This window comes from Stenella coeruleoalba, assembly GCF_951394435.1.
Source record: "Stenella coeruleoalba genome assembly, chromosome: 12".
Taxonomy (NCBI): domain Eukaryota; kingdom Metazoa; phylum Chordata; class Mammalia; order Artiodactyla; family Delphinidae; genus Stenella; species Stenella coeruleoalba.
Window position 1 is genome coordinate 34,313,495 of NC_137158.1, and position 26,312 is coordinate 34,339,806.

At 36.1% G+C, this 26,312-nt stretch overlaps 1 protein-coding gene across 9 annotated transcripts in view; it reads left to right on the plus strand.

Annotated features, from left to right (window-relative positions):
• The window catches only part of GRIK2 (glutamate ionotropic receptor kainate type subunit 2), a 641,759-nt gene that overhangs the window by 43,268 nt on the left and 572,179 nt on the right, over window positions 1-26,312 (plus strand). Inside the window, exon 1 of one of the 9 annotated variants that reach the window (XM_079938725.1) lies at window positions 25,112-25,308. The exons of the other annotated variants lie outside the window; for them this stretch is intronic. The gene's annotated coding sequence lies outside the window, so the exon portion shown is untranslated. Of the gene's footprint in view, window positions 1-25,111; window positions 25,309-26,312 lie in introns of those variants that run through there. 9 annotated transcript variants of the gene reach the window in all.

Genomic DNA, 26,312 nt, shown 5'->3' on the forward strand with positions numbered 1-26,312 from the left:
GTGAATCAGATTCTATTTCAGTACCATAAGATTAGGAAAAAATAAAGCGGTCACAGTTTCCTATATGTCTAGAAGGTCTCCAGGTTATTTTTCTATTTTTCTAGTGAGAGAACAGGATCTTTTTTTGTTTGTTTGTCAATTAGTTTGTTTCTGTTCCGTATTAACACTGGAAATGCCCGTGCCACCCAGAACATGGTGTTACCCACTTTAGGAGGTGACCTACCCTCCTGCAACAATGGATGGCCAATAATTCTGCCTTGATTGGCTTTAAGGCCTGGGAAAAGCTTTATGAAGTAAGAAGTCTCTGTGGCCTCATTTTGTTGCTGAAACTACTGAGTACAAGAAAGCGACTTGGGAAACTTCTTGTTGTGAAAGGATGTCAATACTTGTCTTTTAGGAGATGCAAGAAAAGAATGAACAGAGCAGAGTTTTTCTAATTCTTGGGAGAGGGGTAACTTCAAGGGATAAGAGTGGGTGAGGATAATTTTAAAGAGGGAAGAAACTTTGGCTGAGATTCCAAGGTCTGCTAGATGGCAGGAAAGGATATAGCATGGAGCCTGGCTTTAGCCACAGATATGTCCTGAAGCTTGATAGTTGTTTGACATGCTGCCAGATTTCTTGAAAGACATACCAGAAACTTACGTTTTCTATATGCTACCATTGGGTTTAGAAGGAAGTGTAAGACAAAAAGAGTGATGAGAGGACAGATTAATGGAGAACCCTTTGAACCTAAACCTGGGGTTGGCAAACTTCTTCTGTAAAGGGCCAGATAGTAAATATTTTCAACTTTTTAGGACATAAGGTTTTTGTAGCAACTACTCAACTCTACCTTTGTACCATGAAAGCAGCCAATACATAAATGAATAGGCACAGCTGAGTTTCAGTAAAACTATTTGCAAAAGCAAGTAGTGGACAGATTTGGCCTGAGAGTGATAGTTTTCACCTCCTGTGTAGACTGTTGTCCCGGATTTCTGTGAGTAAGTATTTTTACCATGCCTGGTGTTAGCAAGTCATGAGTGAACTAGCAAAGAAACAACACATGAGATTTTTCCAGTTTTACTATTTTTCTTATAATGTGTATGAAAGAATTAGACATGAATGCTTTCGATTCTACTACTACCTCTCTTTGCATTATACTATTTCATTTTCACCAGTCTTTAATAGAATGCATCACAGAGTGATCAGTTTGAGATTGGCTATTCCCATTTATAAATATCTAAAATAGGAAAGGGGTCTTCAATAAAAGGTACAGATGTACATACATAAGAACAAGGGGAGCCAATAACATCCTATGTGGAGTTAAAAAAGAGAGTAACAACAGTATTGCTTTTTTTTTTTTCCCACGAATCAAACAGCTCACTTAAGAGAAAATAAAAGGAGGAAAATGTGTCTAAAAATTTTGGAGAATATGTATCTCAAAAACTGAATTGAATTCCCATTTACATAGAGGAATACTATCATATAGAAAAGCACTAAAAATATCCAGTGATTGATGGAAAAAGCAAAATATATTAAATATCAAAACAAATTATGTGGTTGTATTGTGATTATTCCTCAAAACAAATGAGTGGATACATGTTTCTGAGTTTTAATCAAAGAATTTAATTTTGTTCAGCCTTATCTTCTGAAGCAACAAAAAGCTAAAATGGGCAAGTAAATTTTGGATGTAAGGAAAGTTTTTTGAAAATCACTTTTAAAATGGTTATTATTTATTATATAACAATGAAAATTATTTCTGAAACTTTTAGTAGGATGAATCTTTTGAATATGTGCATATACTTGGAAAACTCCAAACTAAAGCCAGTAATAGTTTTCTCTCCTTCTTGATTACTTACTCTAAAAATATGATTACTACCTGAAGCCATTTGTACTACAGTGTAATTTTCAGTATCTCAGTCTGAAAATGTTTTCATTTTTAAATTACTTTATTTGCATCTCAAGGAAGAACATATCCTATATTCTGAGATAAGGTCTAGATGGAAGTTTTACTTGTTTTTATTCATTTAGTTGCTACTTTAATAATTTTTAGAAATATTGTAGGTTTCTATTAAGTAATATATTCAATTTAGTCAAAATATTTCATCTCTAATGAAACCCCGGCAATTTGGGCATATGATATAAAAAATACTACAGGGTATTCATAAAATGTATTAAGGTTTCTTAATTACAAAAGAAAACATTGTTTTATATTAGCTTCTGATGACTTTTGGTGGTAAATGTGGTAATGATCCAAATTTACGAAATCCCTTCAATTTACATGTGAAGTTTATCCTAACTGCATTTTATTATTGGAACCACACAATTTGCTCACTAAATAAGAATTTCCAATTTGGAAATTGCAGTCTTCTTTCTTGTTGAAAATCTGTACATTTTCAGATTTAAAAAAAAGGTACAAACTTGACCCACATGGTTGATGGTACTAAAGTCTTCATTAACTACTTTCAGTCTACTCACCACTCCCTGTATTATTATTGAACCATAAGCATTGCCCCTTGTGGATGAAGCTTCTCTGTTTTACTTCCATATCCTCTTGTTTTCTCACTCTGCAATAAGCCCTCAGGATCCCTTCACCCCATCTGCTAATTATCAGTTGCCTCTACTTTTCTACCTGCGTGTCTCATTCGGTTGGGAAAAAACTAATCCTCACACTTGAACTTCTCAGACATTTCTTCCTTCTCCTTTTTAAATTACCCCAAATGTGACAACGTCCCTGGGATTCCTTCCAGTGCAGCCTACTTCTCCATCAGTTCCCTAAAAATCTGAGAACGAAGCAGGCTCAGCATAATCCTTGATCTCTACTGTTTTGCTCTCCTCTTCCTCGGTAACTTAAGGATTTGGTTTAGTCTTCCTCAATGGCTTTCTCTTGCCATTTTTACTTGGAGACGGTACTCATGTTGATGACCCTTGAGTAACCTGGTATTTCATTGTTTTCACCTCCTAAAACCTAGTAGCATTTGTCTCTATTTCCGTTTCAGCCAGTTTGAACTGTCTTTCATTGTGATTACATTTTCTATCATTACTTGAAAGTATCATTTTCAAGATCTCTAACTTTGAACATACTTTCTGTGAACACTACATCTTATCCCATCCTCTTTTCCATTCTCCATTCCCCCTTCTGCCCCCATAGTGAACTTCTTATTTATCTCCTCCCCCGAGTCCTTCTGTCCTTCTCATATGCCCTCTACATCTTATTCATTCTGGTTCATCTGCTTAAATGTTCAGCTTGTACTCCAGGGACAGCCATTTCAAAAGGGCACTTGCTTCCACTTTAGAATCCATTGTTTCTTTGATCTTTTACCAGTTTTCTTTCATCTTTCCATAGCCCCAGTTATTCTCCTGTGTCTGTTTCCTCTTTTGTAATGGGCCAAAAAATTTAGTTGATGTGGGCTGTGGAACCAGATGTGTGCTGACTGACTAACCCTACAACAGATTCTTGCAATTTTATGGCAGTTGGGTCATAGCCACTTTTCCCATCTCTAGCTGAATCATTCACTAATGTAGCTGTGATAAACCTCTCCAGGGTTCAGGGCTTGCAGGATTTTTCCTGTCATGGCACACATAGAAACTATTGCTATGTGATTTTTTGTCTCTGAATGAGGCCAAAATATTTTCCTTCTTTAAATTACCGGACATTGTAAAGACTTATTGAGATAATATGTATAAACACTGTTTTACATTTGTAAGATCTCAGTATTATTGTCATTCCATGGTCACATCTCATGCTTTACCACCTCCTCTGTGTCATTTATCCTGATCTCTGGCTGTAATCTCCTTCTCCAAATTTCAAGACTTAAACACTAGTCTCTTCTTTGTGACCTCTTCCCCCTTAGCACTCAGCTTGTTTCTGTTGGCTTTGCTGAGTAAATCTTTATCTCTGATAATCTGGCCTACAAGATTCTATCGTGTTGGTATCCTTTGTAGTAGTTAACCTAGTGATCTGTATCTAGTTAAGCAGAATGCATTTTTGCTGAACCAAATTCAAATGAGTGATAAACTTTGCCAATTTAGAAGCATGCTCTTCATAGCACAAGGTTGTGGGTTTATGAGTTATTCATGGTACTTTTTTGAAATTTTCATCCTTTTTATCTATACAGTTCATTATTATACTTCATTACAAAGAATAAAATCCTTTTTACATAGAGTAAAATCATATGGTGTTATTATAAACAGATATAAAGTGGCATTGATGCCTGTCATCTTCATTGGTATTATCTTTCTTTTGTACACTAAGAATCTTATGGTTTTAGTAGCATAAGATGGTCTGTCTTGTCAAGGAGCTTAATCACATCAGGTAATTAAGCTTTTGCTAGCAAGACATATTTCTGAATAAACACTGGGAAAGGAAAACAGGGATAGATCACTTTTATCATTACCTCTTTGGAAGAATGACTTCATTTAAACTAACCGTATATTTTCAAAATTGTCCTTAAAAGTCCTGAACCTTGAAGGACAACTGGATTAAATGTCAAAACAATTTTAAAAACAATCTACACATATGACTGTATTAGTAGTTTTGTAGGGGAATTTATGGAAATGCCACCTATGCCTTACTAGAATCACTTCAATCACCTTGTCTCTTTGCTCTTAACTATGACACATTGAACATGGAAAAGACTTTATACGTATGCCACAGTGGTTCTCTACTTTTATTCTTTCCTCAACACAACTGAGTGATCTAACACATTTCCTTCAATAAGAGTAGCTTCCTTACTGATCTTTTTTTTTTTTTTAATTTATTTATTTACTTTTGGGTCTTCGTTGCTGAAGAGTAGCTTCTTGAAGCAGTGATTTCTCACTGCTGTAGGAGAGGGCCAAAGGAGAATCAGAATCTTAGAAACTTGGAGGGAAATTCTTTGAAAAAGCCCTCTCAGGTTTATAAATGTGTTCTCCAAGGAAGTTGTGCCTCTTACACAAATTTCCAATGGAAGACTATAAGTTATAAATTTGATCTCTTCCCAGTTAAATATATTTGAACCAATCTGACCCAATAATTCTTAGAGAGTCCAATTTTTTGCTCTCTAGATAACATCTGTTTCAACACAGGTTTACCAAGAGCTCTGTATTTACTTTCTTGATATTCTTGGAACAATGGGTCTCTCAGGAGTTTTGATTAGTAATAGTTTAAATAGATAATTTGGGAGCTGTAGTCATATATCTTACTTGTTTAGGTTTGTTATTGGGTACCTAACATATTCGGATCTTTTTTTTAACATATGTAGTAATGTAAGTTTTACAGATTTCTAGAAATCTATCGATTGCATGTCAAAATTAGAAGAAACTTGCCTGCTATGTAGTTCAGGTCTGATATCTTCTCTGTAATACCTTTCACAGATAGATTTTCATTTAAGTCCATCTTGTACACATCTATGGGTGGGGCATTACTTATTTTAGAGCCCATTCTTTATTGGCAATTCATATTGTTAGAAAATCCTTCCCTAAATCCTCAAATTGACATTTGGCCAAATAAGACTAATCCCAATCGCATGTGAACAGCTGTTTAAATATAATTTCTCTTTAATTACTTAAGATTTTTTAATTAAACCACTTGATAGAATACTTCTCAGACCTCTTGTCATCCTGTCTTTTTCCTTTGAATATTTTGTCAATGTCCCAATTAAGAAATGGTTCTTAGAAGTGAACCCAATAGTCTGGCACAAAGTATAGTGTGACCATGATGTGAGCATGACTTTATATACTGTACTTCAGGCTTGCATTATTTTAGGAGGCCAGATGAAGCATCGGCTCATTGAATTTGAGGTCAACTAGAGGCATGGCTTAGATTTAACCTACCAGATACGGAATGTGCTGTGGTTATTTTGTTTTACATAGGTCGTCCTCAAATTCCTTAACAAGAGTTTGATCTCTTTATTTCCAAAATTTGTATTTTATATTTTATGATAAGTTATTTGTCAGATATATTTTTGATCTTAACTATTAAATTTTCCATATATCTCAGCACCAGAATAAATTGATAACTATATTTTGCACGAACATCTAAGCCTGAGAGCTGAAGCACTAGTTAGTGATTTATGAGAAAGGAGCTAAATATCAACCACATTTAGTTAATCAAAACTACATAAACTGGGCTTCCCTGAAGGCGCAGTGGTTGAGAGTCCGCCTGTTGATGCAGGGGACACGGGTTCATGCCCCGGTCCGGGAAGATCCCACATGCCGCGGAGCGGCTGGGTCTGTGAGCCATGGCCGCTGAGCCTGCGCATCCGGAGCCTGCGGGAGAGGCCACAGCAGTGAGAGGCCCACGTACCGCAAAAAAAAAACCAAACAAAACTGCATAAACCAATCCTTTTCCCAAAATTGTACTAAGCCAGAAGTTAGTAAGCAGTAATCTTGGGGGAATAAGTTCATTTTCTGGGCCTCAATTTCTTTATCTCTGTAATCACATGGTTGGGCACAAAGTTTATACATTAAAGAAACACTTCCAAAACATATTTATTAAGTCTAATTTTTCTGGTTTATGAGCCATTTGAAGTGTGTGAAAGGAAGGGGAAGAAGCAGGTTCTACAGACAGCTACAGAAAGATTGGCAGGAAGCCACAGAAATAGCCTGAGAAAAGGGAGCAGACATAATTCCCCCCTTCCCCAAAACATACAATTGCGCACTCATTTAAAAAACCGACATAAGACTCAATAGCTTGGGCTTCAGCTAGCAGTGGAAGGCTAGAAAGCTCTTTATAATCTGAGGAGGCCCTGAGGCCATCCCTGTTTTATAGTATGGTCCACCCTCTCAGGTTCCTCCTGAGTGCTCCAAATAAGCAGAAAAGGTGAGCTAGGGTCAATAGGTTACCAAGGTGCAGTGCACAGTGGAAACTACACTGTGAAAATATTTCCATCCAAATGCTTACATTTTATTTATTATTTTAAAGTTGCATTTTCTAAGAATTGAAGTTTACTTAAGCTTCTTAAAGCTTTGGACGTCTTGCTTGCTTATTAAATAATTGTTCATGGGACATTTGAATGCCTGGTAAAAGATAAGCAAGCAGAGAAAATATTTGAAAGAAAAATATCAAATATCATCATTATGTGTAGTGTTCTTGTAAGTTTATAAAGAAAATCTTTAAATAGTAATTAGAAAAATTGACAAAGGACATGAAGAAAGTGAATTCCCATACCAAGAAATACAAATTCTCTTAATAAGAAATAAAAATGACATTGATTTACTATAATATTTTAAATCTCATTAGTAAGCAAATAAATGCCAATAACAAAAACAAAATATAGTTATTTAACTAACAAAGTGGTAATGAGTGTATTCCTTGTTTGTAAGAGTATAAAATGATGTTTACCTTTTGTTTAATGTTACTCTATTTTTTTAATGTTTTTTATAATTGAAATCAACACAAAACATAATTTAGTTCTAGGCATCCTGGAAGCCAGGGCAATATGAAATACTTAGTAGTAATATAATAATCTGATAAATGAAGACATCTTTTTTTGTATATACGTATGTGTATAAAGGGTGTTTATAAGAAATAGTAACAACAGAATGGACAATAGCATTAACAATGGCTTTATTGGGAACACTTTTGGTAATTTCTAGATTTTTCTCTTTAATAATTCAAGAACTTAATATTAAAAAGCAATGTGGTTGGGATTTTGTGAGAGCAGTATTATCTGACAATATCAATTTTTAGTGGCTGGCCTGGCCCTTTGACATGCCAACTATCTCAGCAGCACTTTTGACAAAGATTGGATAATGATTAGTTTAGGGGTAGGTCTTCTGGTGAGTGCCTGGAATATAGATATTCTGATATTGAAGGAAGATCAATTTGCTTGGGTTTTAGATTTGAGGGGGTTTTAATTGTGTTATGATTATGAAAAGGTTGACATATTCTGTCTAGTCCTATATTATGAATTTGTATTCAGCCATACACACATGTATTTCCTAACAGAAAATACACAGATGTATTTCCAAATGGTGAAAATTTACTTAACAATTTTGAAATTATGTACTGAATGTGTGTTTGTGTGTATGTATATGATCTATATATAATATATTCAAAATTTCTTAATTTTACTTCAATGCTTATGCCCAAAAAGGTTTATTACATATGCAAATATTTTGTCAATATATCTCACATTTGAATATTTTGAGGTCCTTCGGTAGCTGAATTTCTGTTGTTTTACTTGGATGTTTGGCACACCAATAATGCCAAAGTGAGGAAATTTAAGAAATTATGCTAGTGATTAACAATCATTATAACTTAGATTTAGGATAAATTATTTTAATCAGTATTTTTAGAATGAATCAAAATATGTAATAAATTTTCTGCAAATACAATTAATCATGAAAATAACAGCTTTTTAAGTTGTTATTTAAACTGAGAGGCTTTTAAAGTATTTTTGTTTGAAAATTTATATTGCTTAGTGTCAGTGGTGGAACAATTAATATACTGTACTTGTTAATCAAATAATTCTTTCCAGATATTTCAGTTGCCTTTTTAAAATATTTCAAAATTTAAAAAAGAACTATCTGGGGGCTTCCCTGGTGGTGCAGTGGTTGAGAGTCTGCCTGCCGATGCAGGGGACACGGATCTTCCGGGAAGATCCCACATGCCACGGAGAGGCTAGGCCCATGAGCCATGGCCGCTGAGCCTGTGCGTCCGGAGCCTGTGCTCCACAACGGGAGATGCCACAACAATGAGAGGCCCGCGTACCACAAAAAAAAAAAAAAAAAAGAAGAACTATCTGATAGGAAGATTGTGAACATGATTTTCTTGAAGCACAGGGACTAATAATACAAAGATAAAACTTTGGAAAAAAGCTGAAAAATGGGAACATTTTCCAATTTGGAAAAATAATGAGGAAAATTATGATTATCATGACTTTCACTCTTTGTTTCTTTTTTAGATTTTATTATTTATTTAACTTATTTTTGGCTGCTTTGGATCTTAGTTGCGGCACGCAGGGTCTTCCGTTGAGGCGCGTGGGCTCTTCATTGCGGTGCACGGGCTTCTCTCTAGTTGTGGCGTGTGGGTTTTCTCTTCTCTAGTTGTGGTGTGCAGGCTCCAGGGCACATGGGCTCTGTAGTTTGCAGCACGCAGGCTCTCTAGTTGAGGCATGTGAGCTCAGTAGTTGTGGCGCGCGGGCTTAGTTGCCCCATGGGCTTAGTTGCCCGGTGGCATGTGGGATCTTAGTTCCATGACCAGGGATCGAACCCACATCCCCTTCATTGTAGTAAGGCAGATTCTTTACCACTGGACCACCAGGAAAGTCCCAACTTTCACTCTTTGTTCTTTATAAATTGCTCTGGTAAATTTGCTGTTCAGTACATTGACTAATAGGCTCCAAAATATTACTGAGTCTATTGAAAGCCATTCTGGAACTTAGGTAAGGTATGTAATGACTTGGAGAGTATATAGTTCATGGCCTTCTAATGAAGAAAATAAGAGAAATCTGGGAAATCACAAGTCATTCAGATGGCATGAAATTTTGCAGCTCTAGTAGCAATAGATTTAGAGAGTGAATGTAAAATAAAGGCAAGAGGCATTATGGAGCCTTTGTTTAAATGAATTCACAGTAAGTTTGGGAATTAACCTTATTAAGATATGGTAATATGTTATTGTAACATTTCTTCTTTGTTGCTGTTATTAACTCCATGAAGTTTAAAAAGTGGCAGATTGAAAGCCAATGAATATTCCAGAGATTTGTGGGTCTCAAGACCACATCAAAGATGTGATTCTGGGTCAGTGTAATTTCAGGATCAGCTTCAGAGCTTCTGATCCATACTGTAGCTGGCTTAAGATGTGGTGTCTACAAGAGAAAACACTATTTTGCTAGTAAGTAAATGGCGTCTATGTGTGTGGCAGTAACTACTCAGGCTTTTCATCATTGCCTGCATAATTTAGGTCAACCCTTTTATTATGCTATTTACTGTATTTTATATATGGTGCTAAAAATACAAGAAAAAAAAGAAATGAAAGAAAAATGTAAAATAATGAAGAAAGGGAGCAAGGGAGAAAGTGAGGGAAGAAGAGAGGGAGGATGAAATGGAATAGAGTAGAGAACAGAGAAAAGGCTAGTAAGAGATTTATCTTTGTGTATAGCTCTACCACTTGTTACTGGTGTGATGTTTGGTGAAACATTCAACATCACTGGGCTGCAGTGTCCTCAGTGTAAAAAGAGAGGATATACTACTTGATAATCTTTAAAGTGGCTTTCAGACCTTTTGGTTTTGATACCATGAAAATGTCTGTCTCCTTTCCCACTCCATTTTTTTGTGTGTTCTATACTTCAGACAGATTTCACTACTTCTTACCAGTCTCCAAACCATTCTAAACCATCTCCCTTTGTAGATTAATCACTGCACATTTTTTTCACACCCCTTGTCCTACAGAAATTCTACTTAAGCTTCATGGTTAAGTAGATCTCAGTCGTCATTCCCATTGCTTCCTTGATTGCTGATGCAGGAACATTCTCCTCTGTCTGCATTACTATAGTACTTCCTGGTTTATACTTCTCTCATAGCTCTTAATATATTTTTATCATCCATTATTATTTGTGTAATAATATATCTGAAGGCAGGGGTCAAATGAGTTTCACTCCTATATCTTTGATAGCTACTAGTAGCTCTTGATTATATTAGGCAGTCAATAAATTAGTTGAATGGAATTGAATTAATTATGGCATTTCTTTTGAGATATTTGTTTCAGTTGTCTTATGGAAGTTAGCCATGCCAAAGCTCCCTTTCTTGAAGATAGCATGGAGTGTCAGGAAAAAAGTACAGAATAAAATCTGGATTTGCACTCCATGTTTGAACTTAATTATTGTGTGACCCTGGATAAATTATTGATTTTTCTGAAACCACATTATTCAACTCTGATGATGAGTGCTACCTACCTCTCAGGATTTTTTTTTTAAAAGAAAGGTGAGGGACTTCCCTGGTGGCACAGTGGTTAAGAAATTGCCTGCCAATGCAGGGGACACAGGTTCGAGCCCTGGTCCCGGAAGATCCCACATGCCTCGGAGCAACTAAGCCCGTGTGCCACAACTACTGAGCCCGCGTGCCACAACTACTGAAGACCTCGCGCCTAGACCCCGTGCTCTGCAACAAGAGAAGCCACAGCAATGAGAAGCCTGCACACTGCAACAAAGAGTAACCCCCACTCTCTGCAACTAGCGAAAGCCCACGCGCAGCAACGAAGCCAAAAATAAAGAAATACAGTTTTTTAAAAAGAGAAAAGAAAGGTGAAACAATATATTTAATGTGACTGGCCAGAGGATGTGCCCTCCAAACATCAGTTTTCTTTTTATTACTCTTTTAGTAAATATTAGAAATTTTATTTTGCACTGCTTAGTTTATGTTAGTTTAACCTTCCTATGGAGGCACTCTTGATATCCAATTTACTTATTAAAGTATAAAACAAGTATTCACTAATATTCAAACTAATATCCAATACTTTATCTCAATAAATAGTTTTCTATGAATTATAGCTTGAAATAATATTTTTATTAATTTAAAATCATTATGTATATAGAAATAAATACCCTCCTATTAATCAATTCATAAAATATGGAGGACATGTTTCTTGTGAAAGTGACACAAAGGATAAAATGGTATTTTGAAAAATATACATAGAAACAGAGCATATGGATATGCAAGTGTAGCATACAGATGTCTGTATGTTAAAACACTTTCTTCAAGAAACATGGCTATAGTATTGATAATCAGTGTGGTATGATGCCATGATTAATTAAAGATTAGAGGCATTCATTTAGCAGTACTAAAAGCCTTACTAATGTTTTAAGAATGACTTACTCTTCAAGTAGTGGTTCTTAAGCCTGGCCAAATATTAGAACCACCTGGGGAACTTTGAAAAACTTCTAATGCCTGAGGGCTCACCCAAAGGCATTGTTATTTAATTGATTTGGGGTTGCAGTGCAAACAGGAGTTTTGGGTTTTTTTTTTAAGTTCTCCAATGTGTGGTCGGGGTTGAGAACTATTGCTCTCAAAGTATCAAATAAGACATTGCTTTTAAATTCCTCCAAAACAGCTTTACTCTATAATTTTTTTTTCCTAAAAAGGTGGCAGTGATGGTATGAAAGATATGTTCACTCAACACCTAAGTTGAGTCATCTAAGCATCAAAAATTGAAGTGCCTTCAAGCAGAAACTAAATAATGCAAACTGTTTTATTTATTGGAAAGCAAGTTAGGATTCCATTTCAATGTGCTTCTTTATTGCTTTCCTATTTCTGCAAAACAGTATTACAGTCCCATGGTAAACCAAAATGGGCTGAAGAAGGGTGGTGAAACATTAAGAATACTGTCTGAGTGTGGTTGGTAGAAATATCTCACCACTTAGTCTCAGCTTCAACAAAGGATCACACTTCAAATCATATGATTAATGGTAATAAAAGAAAATGACAGTTTTATTTTTGCAGTAAGTTTGCATTTTTCAGTTACTATAAAATTGTGGTTTTCTCTAACATAACAGTGCTAAAAAAACTTTCTGTTTAGGGTATTGCTGAAATGATGTACCGACTTTCTTCACATTAAAGTTTTCAAAATGGATTTCCCTCTCTACATTTCAGTGACCTCCAATAGATAACGTTATTATTCAACTGTAGCCTGCTATTAAGATCAGAATAAGAAATAGCAGCTTTAGATTTTTTTCATCCTTTTTTTTGTTTGTTTTTGGTCCCTTCTCAGTAATTTCTTTTTTTTATTCATCTCAATTTAAAAAGATTGAGATTTATCTATCCCTGGCAATTTCAAGCTAGAAGAAACAAATTAAGAAAAAAATTAATTGACTTTATTTGCTTTAATGCTGCCAACCCACATTATCTGCTTTCTTAAATGAGTTTGGAATTGCCAGCTTTGAGGGTATTACACTACATTTTCGGTTGCTGCCAGCGTATCCTGAGCAAATTATATTTAAATCAAAGCTAAGCTTCTTAAATATTCATGCTATGCTCTTATTATGGTTTAGAGAAATGCGAAATTAATATTTTCAAACCTGTTACATGGCCAAAAAAATGTATTTGAGCTGTCAGAAATGTGCTTTAAATTGATAATGTTAACTTAGTTTAATAAGGAAAGGTTTCCACAGTCTTATTAGTTATGATGCATTCAAAATGTCTAATTTGTTTGTGATTTTCCAGTCACTAGAGCAATACGAATGTAATCTTTTTCATCAGAAATACATATTGGGATTGCTCCCCAGAAGGTTATGTTGTTAAATGTGCAGACCCTTCCAGTGCATGTGCTCTATGTCTATACTTTGATTTTATAAGCACCCCTTTAGCACATATATGTTAAATTTTATTGCATTAAATTCCCTTCTTGCTTCATTGACATGTTCCTTCAAAAATATACAATTTAGAAATTTTCTATAAAACATCAACTTACTTCCCAGTAACAGGCTTTGAGGAGCTGTTTGAACAAAACATAAGACATCAAAAGGGAAATTATCAAGAAATGCTAAACACCAAATAATCATTACTTGAAACAGTAAAGGAAGCAAAGTAGAAGCTGAGCTCACCTTTGTATGAGCGGGAAAACTGAGTTATTCCTGCTGCAGACAGACACAAGCAGGTGTATTTCATTCCTGTCTCCTCCTGCTTCCCCTTCTCCTCCTTCATCTTCTTAGATTGGTAGCATTACCAACTGCAGATTTAAAGCATCTGACTTTATATAAAACAGGTTTGTTCCTTTGACTTGCCTTCAAGACAAAGAAACACTACAGAGTTAAAAAAATTCCAAAATACTGAAAGCTATTTGTTTATAATCATGGATTTTATTGACAGTGGATAATCAATGATATATGAGATGGAACATTTTTAAAGCATTCTGTGAGATCCTAATATAAATTCATGAGATACCAGTGAGGATTGCCAGTGTCCAACCTCTAGCCCTCACATGAGTATGGCCAAGCATGCTAGCTCTTCCCAGCAGGGGAGACCGGGAAAGCTAGTGCAGCTGTCCCAGACAAGCCACTGATGCTGTATTATGCCTTCTGTTTAAATGTTCACATTTCAACATAGGAGACTAACCAGTTACGGCAGTGGGCCTAGCCATGAAACTGCTTAGTATAATGTGCCCTATACTGAGCTCTTTTTAGAATTTCGAAAACTAAACCCTTGGAGGGTGCAATTCAACCATTAGCTTTTACTGAATTCCACTCTGTATGTTGTAGTGCTAGAAAAGTTCCAATACATTTCTCTGTGGAGAAATCACTAGTATTTATTTGCTTCCCTGAGCTCTACTGGGCAGAGCTTGAGAGGATTAGAGGAGCATCAGTTTTAATGCTCTGCAAAGAGGATGAATTTAAATTTTTTAAAATTGAGGTATAGTTGATGTACAAATATACAAGTTTCAGGTGTACAACATAGTGATTCACAAGTTTTAAAGATTATATTCCATTTATAATTATTATAAAATATTGGCTATATTCCGTGTTGCACTATATATCTTTGTAGCTTATTTATTTTATACATAATAGTTTGTACCTCTTAATCCCCTACCCTTAACTTGGCCCTCCCCCTTCCCTTTTCCTACTGACAATCACTAGTTTGTTCTCTATGTCTGTGAGTCTTTTCTGTTATATTCACTAGTTAGTTTTATCTTTTAGATTCCACAAATAAGTGCTATCATACAGTATTTCTCTGTCTGACTTATTAACCCTCCAAGTCCATCTATGTTGTTGGAAATGGCAAAATTTCATTCTTTTTTATGGCTAAGTAGTATTCCACTGTATGTTTGCATGTGTGCGTGTGTGTGTGTTTGTGTATATATATATATATATATATATGTATATATTTACATGCACATATATACCACATCTTCTGTATCCATTCATCTGTTGAGGCACACTTAGGTTGCTTCCATATCTTGACAATTGTAAATAATGCTGCTATGAACATTGGGGTGCACTTATCTTTTTGAATTAGTGTTTTTGTTTTTTTCAGATAAATACTCAGGAGTGGAATTGCTGGTTTTTATGGTAGTTTTATTTTTAGTTTTTTGAGAAACCTCCATACTGTGTCTCAAAAAAAACAGTGGCTGCACCAATTTACATTCCCTCCAACAGTGTACGAGGGTTCCCTTTTTTCACATCCTCACCAACATTTGTTTTTTGTGGTCTTTTGGATGATAGCTAAGGAGGAATTTAGTATTATTGGTATAAATTTGGTGGGGTCTGAACATTTTTAGACATTGATCATGAACATTTGTATAACTCTTCATTTGATAAGAGCTACATTTCTTTGACATTCAGTGTTAGCTCTACCTTAGGATTCAAAATCAGATCAACAATGCCCAATCATCAGAACTATTTTCAACCTTTTAAATTAAAAAGTATGTTTTCAAGGGATGAATTCATACCCCATTTGTGAAATAGAGTGAACAATTTCTCTGTTCTTAAAATAATATGGTGACATTGCTAAGTCAGAATGCAAGTACTCTGTACTAAATGGATAGTGTTTTATGTAAAACATAATAATCAGTTTAAGGTAACCTAAAGGAAATTTTGGTTTTAATAATTAAACATTTTCATATAGAAATGGTATCACGGAAAGTTTGGAAAATAGAAACAAGAAAAAAAATACCTCACTTATAACTTTACCCCCTAACATAATTATTAGCAATTTAGTTTATTTTCTTCCAATTCTTTTATACATTTATTTTTTCATAAGCAATTTTGTATTTGGCTTTTTCACATAAGATTAAATTATACCCATTTTCCCATGTTGCTACAAGATCGTTATAGCCGTTAGGTTTTTATTTCTTAGGTTTAAAATATTGTAGTTATCTTTAATTTATGGTCAGTTCCATATGATTAGAAGTCCAGGATTCACTCCAAGATTAAGATTTAGCTCTAACTGTGGAACCTCTTTTTCTTCATAAAAAAAAAGAATGAGGAAGGTATCTGGCCAGAAGCTAACAGAAAGCTAATAAATGAAGGGGGAGCAGCCCAAGATACACCAGTCCATCAGTGAGCAGGTACCAATGATAACTGGCATTGATATTTTAATATTAAAAATTATTTCTGCAAATTGAAGTTATTGAATTCACTGGATACTCAAGGATGTCTGAGTAATTAAATGGTTTGTTTTATGCTTAGTTATACTTTTTTAGACTTTCCATAGACTTAAACTGTGGAGATTCTTTGCTTACAAACACTTCAAGTTATGCTGAGGATCCTAGAATTTCTTAAGACATACCTGAGCATTCACTAACTTTTATATGCAATAAATGTATTGTTTTTAATAATGTTTCTTTAATGTTTATTTTTTATGTAATTCTGAATTTTAATTGCTGTTTGAAATAATTTCATAAGACTATTTTATTAATGTCTTCCATACTTTACTTAGGGATAATGGCATAGAGCTATTGTTTTGGGGAGTTGTGTATGGGCTGCAGGGGATTGGTGAGGTTGTAGCAGGCTTGGGTAAGGAAAGGGAGCAGAGACTTTTTCTGGCAAAGTGGGTTCATTGCTTGTTTTTGCTCTCTGTGTTTTGTATATCTAAAAAGAAGAAAAAACAAAAGGTAGATAATGTGTCTAGAAAGGCTGGTTGTATTTGTTCCAGTGATTTTAGCAATATGTTGTATTTTGTACACTGAGCCCCCCTTTTCCAAACAATATTCCATAATGCAAGACGTGCTTCTGGCATGACTGGAATGGGATAAGGGCAAAATTCTCAGGAGATTGGGGTTGGGAGTGGGAAGTCATTTTTTTAAAACTTATTTTCTAATTGCCCCAATTCTCTGCTGAATTAATTGTTCCTGTCTCCCTGCTTCTAGCATGCCATGGGCCAGTCTACATTATTATAAGTGTTATAGGTACCATGTCGTAAAATAATTAGACCTAGGTTAAATTTATACTTCCCAAGTTAATTTCAATAGAATATGAACATTTTGTGGAATCCTTGTAAATTGAGATTGAGGGCTCAATAATTTTTCTGAATTCTTGTTTAGTGGTCCATCTACCTGGATAATACAGGTAGATAATGGTTTGATTTGAACATCTTCATATAAACATGTTAAGCCCACATTAATCTTGTGGTCCCGTGTAAGTATATTAAGGGTTTAGTAGGAAAGAAAATAATGCTCTTTATGACTTGATAGGATAATTTGTTTTATGTCCGTGTGTGATCTGCTTGTACTGTAGTACTTTGAGTGGTGGATGTGATTCGTCAGAATCAGAATTACAGCTCCATAAGCACAGGGTCTGCTCGATATATAATTGAATTAAAAAGCTGGTAGTTTATCCTGAGAAGTGAAGACTTTAGAGAAGTGAAACTCTAAAGGCTAGGGTACAAGAAAACTGGAAGTTAAATGTTGATTTTTCCAAGAACCAGATGTCAGATTTTAGGGAGATCATGTAACACTTTTGGGTTTCTGTAAATGGAGTTTGACTAGACTGTCTTGAAAGTCCATTCTGGATCTGAAATGATTTTTAAATGTAAGCTTGCCCTGGTACCTGAAATTTCAACTACTGCAGTAATTTCTATGGATTAAGGTACTATCTCCATGAAGCTTTTATTAACATGTAAGATATTATTGTGAAGGTAATCCAGTATCCCAGTAGGACCTACTAACACATTAGCTCAGTTTATCAGATGAGCTGCCATTCATCAGAGATGTCCCAAAGGGGTATTGGTGTGGGGCCTGACACAGAAGAGGTCCTTAAAAAACACTCTCATTATTTGAAAGAGGAGATAATTTGGCATGTTTGATTCATGAACTTGATCTGGAATACAAGATAATTCTATAATAGAGCAGGTCTTGGGGGCTCTAGATACCTTTAGCTTGTTGGGCAATGGCAGGAATAGTGGCATATTTTTAAAAGGGAAAAGAGGGCTGCTGAAAGGTGCTTGCACGTTTGAGGAAACACTAAAGGAAAACTTCATTAGCATCATAATGTTTGTATATAGCCTGAATTGCTAGGAAAGGATATTATGAATGCCTAGGACCAGAGATGCTTTAGTAGAATCCAGAATTAGGTACTGAAATATTTTCAATTTGAGATAGAATGTTGTTCTTGGAAAAATTTATGGTCAAACTTGCTTAGGCTGAATGTTATTTGTCCAGGACGCTAGTCAGTGGCAGGACTGTGTGGGGAGGGAACAAATGGGATCCTTTAGTTAGAGTTGTTCAGAAAATCAAATTCTAAAAAGCAGAGTAGTTAAGTTTAGTCAAATAACCAGTAATTATCTGAAATAAACATTGTCTGTATCTACTGTGCCTAGAACAGTTTCTGGCACATAATAATTGCTCAAAATTTTTGTTGAGAGATTGCAAATAATAATTCAACTTCAAATGTGTATTTGATACGTGCATGTGTGCATCTGTGTGTGAATACAACCTTAATTCGGAAAAAAAAAATAGAGGTTAAAGAAGAATGTAAGCTACTTACTATAGTTCTTATTTCATAAATCTTGGGTTCTTGCATTTTAACACTTTTTATTTTCAGTTATATATACTTCTATATCTAAATCTTTTCAGGTTTTTAAATCAGACAAGAAAAAATATGAATTTCATAGATAAAATATAACAAAACAAAATGCTAGAGAACAAATTCAGAGTTTAGATGATTATTTCTGGATTATTTGGGGATACCCAAAACATAGTGAAGTTAATCACATCATTGAAGCAAGCTATGATAAAAATGTGGCATTTGATTTAGCTGAATTGTTGGACTAACTGCCAAACAATTCTAAAGGGAACACTCTGGTGTTTGTGTATGTATGTATGCTTAGGAGAAACTAAGTATATGAGTGAGTAAAATGACATGCTTATTAAGCTGCAGATATGTAACTGCCAGTAATTAAGCCATTGTATAGCTTATGAGCAAATTCTGAGTGTATATCTGTTTTTTTCCTTGTGTACATAATTTTAATATCAGCATCACTGTTATAAACTAGGTAATTGTAACAGGGTATGGGAAACTTGGCGAGGCATATGTTAATCAGTTTGTACCTCTTGAAGTCACTTATTGATTATAAACAAATTCTTGATATCTTTAATGCATATTTAATGGAGAAATTGCTTTTAGAAATTCTGGCAGGATGGTAATATAACTTAACAATATGACACTTAACACCCCTGATATTTATATATATATAAATACAATATTTGTATGTTTATATTATATAAATCTGTGTATAATCTGTGTATAATCTTTATTAGCTAAGATAGCCTACCCATATTTTACTCTTACAGGATATTTAAATTTTTTCATAGCCAATCCTGTCTTTTTTTTTTTCTTCCACATCTTTATTGGAGTATAAATGCTTTACAATGTTTTGTTAGTTTCTGCTGAACTAACTGAATCAGCTATATGTATACATATATCCCCATATCCCCTCCCTTTTGAGCCTCCCTCCCACCCTCCCTATCCCATCCCTCTAGGTCGTCACAAAGCACCGAGCTGATCCCCCTGTGCTATGCAGCAGCTTCCCACCAGTGACCCATTTTACATTTGGTAGTATATATACGTCAGTGCTACTCTCCCACTTCATCCCAGCTTCCCCTTTCCCCGCTGTGCCCTCAAGTCCGTTCTCTACGTCTGTGTCTTTATTCCTGCCCTGCAACTAGGTTCATCAGTACTGCTTTTTTAAATTCCACATATATGCGTTAGCATACGATATTTGTTTTTCTCCTTCTGACTTCACTCTGTATGACACATTCTAGGTCCATCCACCTCACTACAAATAACTCAATTTCGTTCCTTTTTATGGCTGAGTAATATTCCTTTGTATATATGTGCCACATCTTCTTTATGCAGTCATCTGTTGATGGACATTTAGGTTGCTTCCATGTCCTGGCTATTGTAAATAGTGCTGTAATGGACATTGTGATGCATGTATCTTTTTGAATTATGGTTTTCTCAGGGTATATGCCCAGTAGTGGGATTGCTGGGTCATATGGTAGTTCTATTTTTAGTTTTCTAAGGAACCTCCATACTGTTCTCCATAGTGGCTGTATCAATTTACATTCCCACCAACAGTGCAGGAGGGTTCCCTTTTCTCCACACCCTCTCCAGCATTTATTGTTTGTAGATTTTTTGATGATGGCCATTCTGACTGGTGTGAGGTAATACCTCATAGTGGTCTTGATTTGCATTTCTCTAATGATTAGTGATGTTGAGCATCTTTTCACACATTTGTTGGCCATCTGTATGTCTTCTTTGGAGAAATATCTATTTAGGTCTTCCACCCATTTTTGGATTGGGTTGTTTGTTTTTGTGATATTGAGCTGCATGTGCTGCTTGTATATTTTGGAGATTAATCCTTTGTTAGTTGCTTCATTTGCAAATATTTTCTCCCATTCTGAGGGTTGTCTTTTCATCTTGTTTATGGTTTCCTTTGCTGTGCACAAGCTTTTAAGTTTCATTAGGTCCTATTTGTTTATTTTTGTTTTTATTTCCCTTACTCTAGGAGGATCAAAAAATATCTTGCTGTGATGTATGTCATAGAGTGTTCTGCCTATGTTTTCCTCTAAGAGTTTGATAGTGTCTGGCCTTACATTTAGGTTTTTAGTCCATTTTGAGTTTATTTTTGTGTATGGTATTAGGGAGTGATCTAATTTCATTCTTTTACATGTAGCTGTCCAGTACAACCTTCCAAGAAGGTTTGTTGGTCTGTTTATATCTTCTAATTCTTTGATTGGTCTGTTTATATCTTCTAATTCTTCCTGGTTCAGTCTGGGAAACCAGCACCAGTTATTGAAGAGACTATCTTTTCTCCATTGTATATTCTGCCTCCTTTGTCAAAGATAAGGTGACCATATGTGCATGGGTTTATCTCTGGGCTTTCTATCTTGTTCCATTGACCTATATTTCTGTTTTTGTGCCAGTGCCATACTGTCTTGATTACTGTAGCTTTGTACTATAGTCTGAAGTCAGGGAGCCTGATTCCTCCAGCTCCGTTTTTCTTTCTCAAGATTGCTTTGGCTATTCAGGGTCCTTTGTGTTTCCATACAAATTGTAAAATTTCTTGTTCTAGTTCTGTGAAAAATGCCATTGGTAGTTTGATCGGGATTGCATTGAATCTGTAGATTGCTTTGGGGAGTATAGTCATTTTCACAATATTGATTCTTCCAATCCAGGAGCATGGTATATCTATCCATCTATTTATGTTATCTTTGATTTCTTTCATCGGTGTTTTATAGTTTTCTGAGTGCAAGTCTTTTGCCTCCTTAGGTAGGTTTATTCCTAGGTATTTTACTCTTTTTGTTGTGATGGTAAATGGGATTGTTTCCTTAATTTCTCTTTCTGATCTTTCGTTGTTAGTGTATAGGAATGCAAGAGATTTCTGTGCATTAATTTTGTATTCTGAAGCTTTACCAAATTCATTGAGTACCTCTAATTGTTTTCTGGTGGCATCTTTAGGATTTTCGATGTATAGTATCATGTCATGGGCAAGCAGTGACAGTTTTACTTCTTTTCCAATTTGTATTCCTTTTGTTAATTTTTCTTCTCTGATTGCCGTGGCTTCCAATCCTATGTTGAATAATAGTGGTGAGAGTGGACATCCTTGTCTTGTTCCTGATCTTAGAGGAAATGCTTTCTGTTCTTCACCATTGAGAAAGATGTTTGCTGTGGGTTTGTCGTATATGGCTTTTATTATGTTGAGGTAGTTTCCTTCTATGCCCACTTTCTGGAGAGTTTTTATCATAAATGGGTGTTCGATTTTGTCAAAAGCTTTTTCTGCATCTATTGAGATGATCATATGGTTTTTATTCTTCAATTTGTTATTATGGTGTATCACATTGATTGTTTTGCATATATTGAAGAATCCTTGCATCCCTGCCCTGGAATAAACCCCACTTGATCATGGTGTATGATCCTTTTAATGTGTTGTTGGATTCTGTTTGCTAGCATTTTGTTAAGGATTTTTTCATCTATGTTCATCAGTGATATTGGTCTGTAATTTTCTTTGTTTGTGATATCTGTCTGGTTTTGATATCAGGATGATGGTGGCCTCATAGAACAAGTTTGGGAGTGTTCATCCCTCTGTAATTTTTGGAAGAGTTTGAGAAAGATAGGTGTTAACTCTTCTCTAAATGTTTGATAAAATTCACCTGTGAAGACATCTGGTCCTGGACTTTTGTTTGTTGGAAGATTTTGAATTACAGTTTCGATTTCATTACCCATGATTGGTCTGTTTATATCTTCTAATTCTTCCTGGTTCAGTCTTGGAAGATTGTACTTTTCCAAGAATTTGTCCATTTCTTCCAGGTTGTCCATTTTATTGGCATACAGTTGCTTGTAGTAGTCTCTTATGATGTTTTGTATTTCTGCAGTGTCAGTTGTAATCTCTCTTTCTTCATTTCTAATTTTATTGATTTGAGTCCTCTCCCTTTTTTTCCTGATGAATCTGGCTAAAGGTTTATCAATTTTGTTTATCTTCTCAAAGAACCAGCTTTTAGTTTTATTGATCTTTGCTATTGTTTTATTTGTTTCTATTTCACTTATTTTTGCTCTGATCTTTATGAATTCTTTCTACTTATTTTGGGTTTTCTTTGTTCTTCTTTTTCTATTTTCTTTAGGTGTAAGGTTAGATTGTTAATTGAGATTTTTCTTGTTTCTTGAAGTGAGCTTGAATTCCTATGAACTTTCCTCTTAGAAATGCTTTTGCTGCATCCCATCGGTTTTGGATCATCATGTTTTCATTGTCATTTGTTTCTAGGTAATTTTTGATTACCTCTTTGATTTCTTCAGGGATCTCTTTGTTATTTAGCAGCACACTGTTTAGCCTCTATGTATTTTTGTTTTATACTTTTCTTTTCCTGTAGTTTATTTCTAATCTCATAACATTGTCATCAGAAAAGATGCTTGATATGATTTCAATTTTAAAAAATTTTCCAAGGTTAATTTGTGACCCCAAATGTGATCTATTCTGGAGAACGTTCCTTGTGCACTTGAGAAGAAAGTGTATTCTTCCGCTTTTGCGTGGACTGTCCTAAAAATATCAATTAAGTCTATCTGGTCTATTGTGTCATTTAAAGCTTGTGTTTCCTTATTTATTTTCTGTCTGGATGATCTGTCTCTTGGTGTAAGTGGGTGTTAAAGTCCCCTACTATTATTGTGTTACTGTCGATTTCTCCTTTTATGGCTGTTAGCATTTGCCTCACGTATTGAGGTGCTCCTACGTTGGGTGCATAAATATTTATAATTGTTATGTCTTTTTCTTGGATTGATTCCTGATCATTATGTAGTGTCCTTCCTTATCTCTTGTAACAGTCTTTATTTTAAAGTCTCTATCTGATGTGGGTTTTGCATCTCCAGCTTTCTTGTGATTTCCATTTGCATGGAATATCTTTTTCCATCCCCTCACTTTCAATCTGTATGTGTCCCTAGGTCTGAAGTGGGTTTCTTGTAGACAGCATATATAAGGGTCTTGTTTTTGTATCCATTCAGCCAGTCTATGTCTTTTGGTTGGAGCATTTAATCCATTTACATTCAAGGTGATTATCAATATGTATGTTCCTATTACCATTTTCTTAATTGATTTAGATTTGTTTTTGTGAGTCTTTTTCTTCTCTTGTTTCCCGCTTAGAGAAGTTCCTTTAGCATTTGTTGTAAAGCTGGTTTGGTGGTGCTGAATTCTCATAGCTTTTGCTTGTCTGTAAAGCTTTTGATTTCTCCATTGAATCTGAGTGAGATCCTTGCTGGGTAGAGTAATATTGCTTGTAGGTTTTTTCCCTTTCATCACTTTAAATATGTTCTGCCACTCCCTTCTGATTTGCAGAGTTTCTGCTGAAAGATCAGCTGTTAACCTTATGGGGATGCCCTTATATATTATTTGTTGCTTTTCCCTGCTACTTTTAACATTTTTTCTTTGTATTTATTTTTTATTTTTTTTGTATTTAATTTTTGACAGTTTGATTAGTAAGTGTCTTGGTGTGTTTCTCTTTGGGTTTTTCCTGTATGGGACTCTCTGTGCTTCCTGGACTTGATTGACCATTTCATTTCCCATGTTAGGGAAGTTTTTGACTATAATCTCTTCAAATATTTTCTCAGGCTCTTTCTTTTTCTCTTCTTCTTCTGGGACTCCTATAATTTGAATGTTGGTGTGTTTAATGTTGTCCCAGAGGTCTCTGAGACTGTACTCAATTCTTTTCATTCTTTTTTCTTTATTCTCCTCCCTTTCAGTTATTTCTACCATTTTATCTTCCAGGTCACTTATCTGTTCTTATGCCTCAGTTATTCTGCTATTGATTCCTTCTAGAGTATTTTTAATTGCAGTTATTGTGTTGTTCATCACTGTTTGTTTGCTCTTGCTCTTTAGTTTTTCTAGATCCTTGTTAAATCTTTCTTGTATTTTCTCCATTCTGTTTCTGAGATGTTGGGTCATATTTACTATCATTACTCTGAATTCTTTTTCGGGTAGGTTGATTATTTTGTCTTCATTTCTTTGATCTTGTAGGTTTTTACCTTGCTCCCTTGTCTGTAACATATTTTTTTGTCATTTCAGTTTTTTTTTTTTTTGATGGTGGGAATGTATTCCTGTCTTACTGGTTGTTTGGCCTGATGCATTCAGCACTGGATTTTGCAGGCAGTTGGATAGAGCCGGGTCTTGGGCTGAGGTGAGGACCTCCGGGAGGCCTCACTCTGATTAATATTCCCAGGGGTCTGAGGTTCTCTGTTAGTCCAGCGGTTTGGACTCAGAGCTCCCACCACAGGAGCTCGGGCCCAGCCTCCGGCCTGGGAAGCAAGATCCCACAGGCCACGTGGCATGGCAAAAAAAGAAAAGAAAAGAAAAAAATGAGTAGTACAATAACAAAGAATAAAAAACAAAATAAAATTAGAAAGATAAAAAATATATTAGGAAAAATAAAAATATAATTGAAACAACTACAAAAGGTAAAATAAAACCACAACAGAAAAAAGAAAAAAAAGTGGGGCGGGGAACAAGCCAAAAGGAGAGAACAATAACAAAGTATAAAGAATAAAATAAAATTAGATAAATAAAAGATTTATTAGAAAAAAATAAAAATATAAATGAATCAACAAAAACGAATCAACAAGGTAAAACAGAACCCCAATCTAAAAGAGGAAAAAAGAAAAAAAAGCCTTGGCTCTGGGGGTGGAGTTTAGGTGGGGGGTGGAACTTAGGCAGGGGCGGGGTTTAGGGTAGGGCGAGACCTAGGCAGGTGGAGAGGTGACGTTTGAGCGTGGGGTGGGGGCCTAGGCTCAGGAACCACACAGCAGAAAAGGCCCTGGGGGTGGGGCCTAGGCGGGCGACGTTCAAGCGTGGGGCGGGGCCTCTGCTTAGGATCTGCACAGAAGGGGAGAGGCAGTGTGTGGAAAGGAGAGCCTCTGGAGTGTGGGGTTCTAGAGTTTGGAGGTGAGGCCCTGAGTGAGGGTGTGTGGGTGGAGTTTAGGCCCAGCACGTTGGAGGGTGTCTCCGAGTGTAGAGATAGGGCCCTGGGTGGGGTGTAGCTGCAGGGCTTGGGCTCTGCACAGCAGGAGGGAGGCTCCAAGGGCAGAGGATTAGGCCCCGGAGCCCAACAGGCTCCCCGGTTCCTAAGTGGACAGGGAAAGTGCTGGCCCCTTTCCCTTCCATTCCTCCTTGCCACCACCCCTGTCTCCCCTAGGGTCTCCCCCCCTCGCTGCTGGACCCCCAACCGTGGGTGGGTCCCACTGGGGGTAGGAACTCCTCCCCTCCCCCAGCTGCCCTTCAGGGGTGCTGGTCCTGTAGGTCCGGCCTTTACTTTTGTTCCCCCTTCCTTCCCTCCCGCTCCTTCAGGACCCACGTGGCTGGAGGGGGCCTCGGTGGGCAGAGGGTCAGGCCCGGGATCTCAGCATGTTCCTGGGGGTCCAAGTGGGCAGGGGAAACTTGGCCACGCTCCCTTTTGATCCTCTGCCCTCCCAGTGGTCCCCCAATATCCCCCTTCGGGCGTCTGATCCCTTCCCCTCCCCCAGTCGCCCCTGAGGGACGCCAGTCCCATCCCACCTCCACTTCTCCTCCTCCTTCACTCCCCCCATGTCCCATATCCTACCTGGTCACTGGGGGTTTCTCCCATCCCCTTAGATGTCTGTGGTCCCCCACCAGTGCCTGGTAGGTGCCTTAGTTGTGCTGCCAATCCTATCTTAATTAACATTTTGCCTTTTACCTTCTAGAAATAAATGTCCATCTTGGTCTCTGAACAGATTCTTTGGTCTCTGAACATAGCCAAGTTTTAGTTGGTTACTTGCTAAATGCTCCAATGGGTTCTTTCATCCCTTTTATCGAATTAGGAATTTCAGCTACATTAATATTTAAGGTTTTAGTGCTTCACAAAAGGTTATTCCTTTGCATGTTTTTTTCCATACGACAAAGTTGACCTGGAATTAGAAAATTATAATTTC